Genomic DNA, 9,584 nt, shown 5'->3' on the forward strand with positions numbered 1-9,584 from the left:
ACCTGCAAATTCGCGCGCTTTGCAAACATTGTTGCCACATCCTGGTCTTAATGAGCAAACACTTTATCACAATGGCGACCTCCGGATGCCTCATTCTGCCGCTTTATATCCCACAATGCACCATACCGGAAGCGACGCTACTGCGCATGACCAAAATGGCGACCTCCGGATGCCTCGTTATGCCGCGTTATATCCCACAATGCACCGTACCGGAAGCGACGCTACTGCGCATGCTAAAAATGGTGACCTCCGGATGCCTCGTTATGCCACGTTATATCCCACAATTCATTATACCGGAAGCGACGCTTCTGCGCATGATCAAAATGGCGACCTCCAGATGCCTCGTTATGCCGCGTAATATCCCACAATGCCCCATACCGGAAGCGGCTCTACTGCGCATGATCAAAATGGCGACCTCCGGATGCCTCGTTATGCCGCGTTATATCCCACAATGCACCAAACCGGAAAAGACGCTACTGCGCATAACCAAAATGGCGACCTGTGCATGCCTCGTTTTGCCACATTATATCCCATAATGCAACATACCGGAAGCGACGCTACTGCGCATGATCGAAATGGCGACCTCCGGATGCCGCGTTATATCCCGCAATGCACTTTGCCGTAAGTGACGATGTTCCTCACTATGAAAATGGAGTCCGCGACGTGCCGGGACACTGTGGGGCTTTATGGGGCACTGTGGGGCTCTATGGGGCTTCTATGGGGCTCTATGGGGCTTCAGTGGGGCGCTATGTGTCTCTATGTGGCTGTGTGTGGCTGTGTGGGGCCACCGCTCTAACCTGTCCTTTCTTGGTTTTCTTCCGCTATACTGACTTGCGGAATCAAACTCTATAATCCAGAGATGGGTTATAAAGCAGGTATGTTTATTCCAGCGTTGCGCAGCGCCGGGTGCAAGGGGGATAGCGCCTCCAAACTTGCACACCGTAAAGAGAAAAGTGTGTTACAGATATAGGTTAAGCTAATACATAATCAATAGTCTCCTCCTCAGTTTGATTACATATTCATTACATTCCCTATGGCCCCGTTCCCCGCGACCCCATTCCCTCATTCCCCCGACCTGCCATTCCACGCGACCTTGCCGATGTTTGGGTAAATCTTCTTCTGGTATTTCTTGGTGTACTGCTGTATTGTCTCCCATGTCGGCATCATCTGCCGGGGATCAATCCTTCTTGTCAAGGTCTCCGGACAGTCTCTTCTACTTTATTGCCCCTCTGTCTCTGGCTTTATTTGACTAAGTGTTCGCAATCCCTCCTTCCCTGCACTTTTAAATGAGTTACCCTTTGCTGGTTTTGTGAATCCCCTTTCCCTTTCTATAGCAGAACGTGTTTAACCTTACCACCATTTTGAGGCTTTGCTCTCTCAATTCCCCCCTTTCTTTAATCTAGCAGGCCTTTCCTCTGATCTTAATGGGTCTCAAAATAGGTTCCGCTCTCTACCTTTTGTCTCAAGCTATGTTCTTCCATAACCTCGTATCTTCCAGTACTTGGTACAGGACACAAAAAGACATCTTATAACAACACAAGTAAAACACCACCAGAGCAGCAAGGGAGCCGGGCTACAAAAGCTGTTTTAGTCATCCTAAATTGGCAACTAGTAAGTTTATCCCATGACCAGAAAAACTATCCCCAATCGGTGTTACCTGCACTCCAGTTGCAATGCATCTTTGATAACAGGAAATCTCCTTCTGGATTGTCATACAAGCATCTGACAGCAGCATCCTCATTGTTCTAGGTTACAAAAGAATTTTCATACAGTGGTACCGCCCCGCTGTTCTTGGAATCGTGAAATCCATTTGGCCATTGTTGCCGTGACTGGAATCCCTCTCCCATGAGGCCACACTTTGCCTGTCCCTGGTACTGGGACTGTACTTTGTTATGTGGTTTGCTCAATATATTCTCTTATCTTCCCTTATAAACATTTCCATAACATACTAAAGGGCATAAATAATGTGTCCATTGGGCATGACACCTCTGTCAACATTGCTCTCGTTCTTTCTATTATTAATTGGACTCTTCCTGTCTCTTAGAATATTGTACAGGTTTTTGACTGCTTCAGAGATTTTAGTTTACCGTTTGGAATTAAGCCCTCTCAACTGCCTGTTCTGCCACCTACTTTCATCTTATTCTTCTGTTTCCTGTACGTGGTTACAATTTCTGATGTTTTACACATATAATAACCACTTGGTAGATTAAATCAAGGTTTTTCTTGTGTGTGAGCAATCTGCTCTTTTCAGATGGTCTATGAGCGTTGTTGGCACATATTTAGCTCTGTCCATATGATTTAAAGCTCTTGATCAAAGGCAGTTCATTTCAGTCTTCTGAGGAGTCCCACAGCTGGTGGTTGTGCTTCGGTTACCCCTTCATAGGCAGTTACTTCATGCCTACCGTTACAAGTCTCCTTGCTCAATAAAACTGCAAGCTTCTGTAACCATGTGTCTCTGCATACTTCTAAGGGTTATTTGTCCTTCAGGTTCGACTGCTGGCTGGAATGTGCGAGCTTCAAAGTTGATTAAAGCAGTCCTGTAATCTGGTTTCCGGTGTCCCCCTAAGAAAGATACTGGGTGACAATATTAGTCACATCTTTCTACATCCACCTGCTCTACCATGGATGGCCTGGTATCTCAGAATCTTGGGGTTAGAACCAATGAACCAACTGTCCCCCCTTTGCTCCAATACAGTACACACACTGTGAATCGAAAATATTAAATGGTATTGCTTTGGCCAGGAGATTTTGGGCTCTTCTTGAAATATTGAGCACTAAGTGCAGCCACTGGCCCTCAGGCCCCTGCCATCCCTTACTTACACTTCAAGCGTTGAGTTACTCAATCAGTCGAGCTCGTGTAGCCATGTCGCACCCCTCGTCATTCTGGGAACGTTGGAAGTTCCTTGGCAGTTTCAGCTCATTGGCTTAGCAGATGGCTCTTCTGCAGCCTCTTAAGGTTCAAGTCAGCTGTATTTCGATTTTGGCTTTTTCTGTAAACCAAAAAACTCAGCAAAGNACCACGGTTTTGAGGGTTTCTAGGTATCCGACCTCAGATTCCTCCACCGTTGTCCTACTGCTGCCTACTGTCTCTCCTGGGATTGCTGCTCGAGATTCTGCTCCGTGGGACCTCGCTGCCCGAGACTCTGCTTCTAGAGACCACGGTACTCTGACCACCTTCTCTGCGTTTCACCGATTTGCTGCTTGCGGCCTGCCATTCTGCTGCTGCTCTCCCCTACGCTTATTTTGCCCCAGACCAACGTTAACAACGTGCTACGGGACGCTGCTGCATCCAGGAGGTGACTATTCCCCGCTTTAACGTAATTCTTTCTCTTTTCTACCTTTTTCTATCGCCTACTTTCCCTTCCCCATCACCCTAATTTTGGCATTCGTCGCTCTCCCTTCCCCATCCCTTCAACTGTCTATTATTTCCAATAAACTGGTCGGATCAACATTTGAATGTTCTTCTTCTTAATCTCATGCTGGGCATAACATATCAAAAGAACCTTTGCCTCACTCCTAAATTGGAGCGAGACAATACCACATGGATGCTGTCTTTAGAACTTGAATTTGTAAATCTGAGTGGTCTCTGCCCAGTACAACAAAAGAACCACTCATACGAATGGTCTTGTTTTCAAACTATTCTGATTCCTCAGTGTTTAGTTTTAATTTGCATTCTGTTTTTTCAAATCTACATTTAGAAATTCATTCCTTATTAATAACTCAGTTATTTTTGTTAATTGTCTGGCAAGAGAGAAATTATTATATATTACAACTGTACACTGTTTTCTTCAGGCTCCACTTTTTAATAGTAATTCCTAGGAAAGTGGTCAAAATATTCATGAGTAGAAACTGAAAAAACACTTTCAAGTCTGGAAAACAGTGTCTACACCCCAATTCTGTAGAATTCTGTATGAAAATATGTATATACCTGTAGGTATCTGTGACTCTTAAGGCCCAGACTGCAAGGCTGGGTTATTTTTTCTTAATAAGTTATTTATTTATAGATGTGTGCTTAGTATTAATGGAAATTCATGGAGAAATGTTGATTGAAAAGTAAAAAAAAAAAAATAGCAAACTAGAATTGATGGCAAGTAAGAAAATTTAGAAACATTGATAAAGTGTCAACAACAGTCAGCATCTTAATAAATCTTCACAAAGTTACAGTGTCCTTTTTTTGGTTGTTTTGGATTCTTTTGAGATAAACCCAAAAATATTTTGGCTCAATTGACTCAATGTGACTTACAGACAAATGCGGGACAAAGTTTTACTTTTATATCTTTATTTTCATTAAAGAATCATACTGCATCATTTGAGTAAAAAATAAAGTTCTGAGAATTCTCACACACTATTTTCGAGGGAATTTTAAAAATATGTGTTTTAAATCCAAGTAGTCATCACTACTTTTGTCAAGTGGTGGCACAGTGGTAGGAATGCCGCTTGCAACACGGGTGGCCTGGGTTCGAATCCCCCCTGTGGCGCAAGTGGTAGAAGTGCTGCTCTGCTACAAAGGAGGCTTGAATCCTGGGGGTTGGACTCAATTATCTCTAAAGTCCCATCCAACTTGCACAAGACTGTGAAACTGTGCAAATCCTCATGATTTCAAGTTCAACAATGACAATACTTTCATTGGCTTTTGTTTTCAAATATCTTTTTAGAATTCTCCACTTTATAAGTTAATAAGTTTCACTTATCTTTTGATAACAGATATATCACTCATTGAAATTCGATCATTCTTTCCAGTGTTAAAATATTTTTTCCTATTATATTATCATTTTTCCCGTGAGAAATTCCAAAAATTTCAAATGTGCATCAATTATATAAGGCCATTAAAATGTCACTTAAAAAAAAACCAAAAAACTGTTTTTACTTAGAGCATATAAGTATTTATACTATATAGCATCAGTGTTGATGGGAGGAAGGCATAATACATCACAGAACACAAATGTTGGTTTTTGAAAAAAGTGTATGTCAAGCTGCATGAAAATCAGTTTTTTCATTATTTTATTTTATTTTCAAGGTAAAAAGATGAAGGATTCAGTTGTTAGAGGCACCAGGGACACTAAAGACTTCAAGACAGATTCTCTTGATGAAAAGCCCACACAAAAAGACCACTTTAGGGCCATTCATCTGCATCTTTTCTCTCTCTCTCTCTCTCTCTTTCTCTCTCTCTCTCTCTCTCTCTCTCTCTCTCTCTCTCTCTCTCTCTCTCTCTCTCTCTCTCTCTCTCTCTCGTTGCCCCTGGACTTGTCCCTCAGACAAAGGATTTCTCATCCCCTGCCCAGGGCTTGTCCTTCTGTGTGTCTCAGACAAAGGGATTTCTGGAACCTTGGTCAGGACTTGCCTGAACTTGTCCATTTCATTAAACTTTTGAGGCAATAGTGTAAAAAGCATGGCCTCTTACAATTTGTTGTTAGGATTTTCTTCCTGGCATCCCAAAGGAACACTTCATGGTTCCTCTCTTCTCCTTCATTTTGTGCACAACAGCTTATTAACTGATTATTGTATCAGTGCTTAATGAAAAAAACAAGTGTCTCTAACAATTCTCAAAATAAGCACTAAAATGATGAATAAAACAAATACCTGTATTTTAAAATATATCTTCTTACACAGAGTGGGCAGAGCCAGGAATGACAGCATAACCCTTACATATGTACCAAGGCTGCCCCTAGGGAATGAAAGTGGCTACACTGTGGCATTTTAGTAAGGCTATGGTGTGACAAAATGTACAAGGAAGGCTAATTTCTTCACTACTAGGGGAAGCACTCCTTACTGGCTTAAAGTATATTGTAACTGGTTTGGGTAAAGATCCATCTAGAAGAATTGTATTATTACTGCCTGGTGCCTACCTTCACAAAATCAGTTTCCTTTGTACTTTTAGAGTTTTCTGATACCACAGTAACAGTTGACATTCATGAGATGCAGTTGGAAGTTATTTATTTTTTTATAGAAGAAAAATGAGGAGGAAATGGAAACAAAAAAAAAAATGAAATTTTGCAAGTAAATTATTCCACATTTACTATACATTATTTATTATACATGTTTGAGTAACAGAAATTTTATATATATATTTATTTATATATAAGTTCATATAAAGCACAATTTATGATGAAGTAAGCTAGATAAGTAGCTATATTGCTAATCATAATTTCTGTGTAATTAAAATGTTGTAATTGTGATATAGGCTCAAATTTTGAGGATACGTAAAGTACATACAATCACCATTCAATGGAATATTTAAAGTTAACATTCCCAAAGGATGAAGTACTACCTAGTTTATTTTGTTTGTGTGAAGGTGCTTTTGATCACAAAACCTTAGGCATTATAACATTTTACATAACTTTAAATAAAGTACTTTAATAAGCACTTTATAATACATAACTACCTAATTTTTTGTTATTATAAGAAATTTCAACATATGTTATTATTATTTTAGTTACTTTGACATATTTGTGCTTACTACTAAACTAGCTAAACTGTATTAAGTTTGAGAAGTTCATCGTTATTATGAACACGCTTGCCAGCAGTGTACCCAGGTGGCCAAGAGGGCCAATGTCATCCTGGCTTGTATCAAGAATGGTGTGGTGAGCAGGGAAAGTCATCCTGCCCCTGTACTTGGCATTGGTGAGGCCTCACCTCGAGTACTGTGTTCAGTTTTGGGACCCTCGGCACAAGAAAGACATAGAGGTACTGGAGCAGGTCCAGAGAAGGGCGAGGCTCATGAAGGGCTTGGAGAATCAGCCCTACTAGGAGAGGCTAAGAAAGCTGGGGCTGTTTAGTCTGGGGAAAAGGAGGCTGAGGGGAGACCTTATTACGCTCTTCCAGTATCTGAAAGGTGCTTACAGTGAAAGCAGGGTTGCTCTCTTCTCACTGGTGACAGATGACAAGACAAGGGGAAATGGCTTTAACTTGTGCCAAGGTAACTTTAAGTTGGATGTTAGGAAACACTTCTTTACTGAAAGGGTTGTTAAGTATTGGAATAGGCTCCCCAGGGAGGTGGTTGAATCGCCATCCCTGGTTATGTTTAAGAGCCGTTTGGATGTGGTGCTCAGGGATATGATTTAGTGTAGGGTTTTTAGAGTTAGGGTACTGGTTAGGCTGCGGTTGGACTTGATGATCTTCAAGGTCTTTTCCAACCTGGGTAATTCTATGATTCTATGATTCTAAATCATGGACAGGCATTACACAATGACAGATTTATACAATCAGCTTTCCTATTTAAAGAGTTGAATAATTAGCTTTGTACTTGATAATCATATTTCACAGGTAGATTAATTACTGCATTAATTTCTAGGCAGGTAAAAGCAACTATAATAAAAACAAACAGAACAATCATGAAAACAATATCTAAATGAACTCTTGTGTATTTGTTAAAATAGCCTGTTAATAAGCATGAAAAACACTAAACATAAAATTTAAAAAAAAAATAATCAAGGATAAATGATGCTAGTATTCTTTTGAATAAGAGAATTTATGTTGTAGATGTCTCAGTATCTAACTTCTGCAAAACATACTTATTCAGTTCTCATGGAAGACAGAAACCATGAAGCTTAAACCATCTTCACCTCATATGACAGTATGAATTAAGGAGACCATGTCAGATTCTGTTTAGCATCCTTCTTTCTCCTACTGTTCCTTTAAGCATATAAAGCTGTAGACAAATGGATCAAACACAATACACACTAATATATATACTCCAAGAGCTAGGCATAGATATGTTACATTTCAGATCATAATTGTCCAAATTTACAGGTGAGTAATATAATGATTTTACTGACCATTCTTTTCAGATTTGAGAATTAGTTACTCTGTTTGCAACATTTCTTTTTTTTGCCTCTAGATTTCTGCTTATAGAATAGGTGTGCATGCCTGAGTTTATGTAACCTGCATTCTGTATACTTTTGTATTAAAAAGTGGGGAGAAAAAAAAAAAAAAAAAAAGTGAAAGGTATAAAAGGGAATAGGTGAACCAGGAGGTACTAATTTTTAAGAACTGCATTCTCACCTCATACTGGGACAATCCAGAGAGGGATTATTGGAGAAGCTGGTATCTAATACAGTGTAAGTGGTAAGATTATATGATCTAGTATGACTGTTTCAAACACCTGGGATCACACACCCCAAAAAAAAAAAAAAAAAAAAAAAAAAAAAAAAAGTTTAAAAAGATAGAAAAAGGAATAAAGGAATATAAGAATATAAGATAATGGAGACAAAATACAATATTTGTGCTACTTGCTATTTATTCCTTGCTATTTATTTAGTTTGTATGTTTTAGGTTTAGTTTCGTTAATCTCTGAAGTGCATCATTTATATGTTACCTTGTCTTCTCTATTTCTATTCAAAATAAGCTTGAAGTCCTGAACTACACCTTCGTACTTATGTTACTAATTTCGAAGATCTAGTTTTTATTTGGAGGCCAAAAGTTCTTTATTTACTTACAGTGAGAAAAAGTGGTACAGAGAGTTATCTACTCCCTGCAGTATGAATGGATTTCAGACGTACTTTAATACATTAGCACACTGAAGCATGATGTTCTCTCTGTTTGACCAGACTGCCATTCTCAGCCAGTGATCCCAAAATCAGTTGCTTAACTCTTCAAATATAAGTTCTGGGTTGAAAATAAATTTCATTAGCTGTGTAGGCCATTTCTAACATTTGAAATAAGTTTACCAAGATACGTTTTCCTCCTGTTTTTACTGGAGACTATGTAGTGTTGGTCTCTTTTGCTAAAGGTTAATAAAGTAAGTAAGCCATGTGGGAGATTTCTGAAATAGAGATCCATTAAAATTGTTAATTGTGCAGAAGTTAATTATTCAAAGTCTTGACTTTGTTTTGACATCAAGTTTTTAACATTTTACACCACTTGAAATAACTATTACTTGTCAGGTAGAACTCAATATTTATGGTATTTCTCTTGTGGTTGAAAAGAAACCTGGTGGCAGAAAGAAAGAAATTTTGCATTTATAATAAAATTCAGAATCTTTCTGACGTGGAGCTACTATAAATTAAGCACAAACTTAGAAAAATGTCAAAGAAATAAACTATATAAAAGTATTTTTGTTGTTGTTGGTGGTGGTGGGGTTTTTTTTTTCTGTTCAACAGATACAAGAAGACATGATTAAGACAAAATCCATAAAACAATAAATGATTGACAAAATAATGGTACTTTCAATAAGATATTTGTTTTTCAACATTGATTTTATTAGGTAATGACTGCCAAGTGAATAGTTAGAACAATAACCTCGGGGATCATACCAGTATAAAAAAATTAAGGTTAAAAAGTAGTTAAAGGAAGTAATACAAAAATGTAATAAACTCTGAGCTTTATACTTTCAACTAGTTTTTGTTGTGGTTTTTTTTTTTTTTTTTTGCATTTGTAAAAATGCATAACATTTATACAACAGGCAGCAACAGTCTGATAGTGCATCTCACAGAGTTCTTATCTCTAAATATATTTAAATAGCAGGTAAATTAGATCATAGACATGGAGAAAGAATCTTTCAAGAGAAAGAGCTGAGACTGCTCCACATGAATCCAGCAAACATTTAATTTTCTAAATAAGGTGAGACATAAAAAGCAACAACAGCA

This window comes from Coturnix japonica, chromosome 13 (genome assembly GCF_001577835.2).
Source record: "Coturnix japonica isolate 7356 chromosome 13, Coturnix japonica 2.1, whole genome shotgun sequence".
Taxonomy (NCBI): Eukaryota; Metazoa; Chordata; class Aves; order Galliformes; family Phasianidae; genus Coturnix; species Coturnix japonica.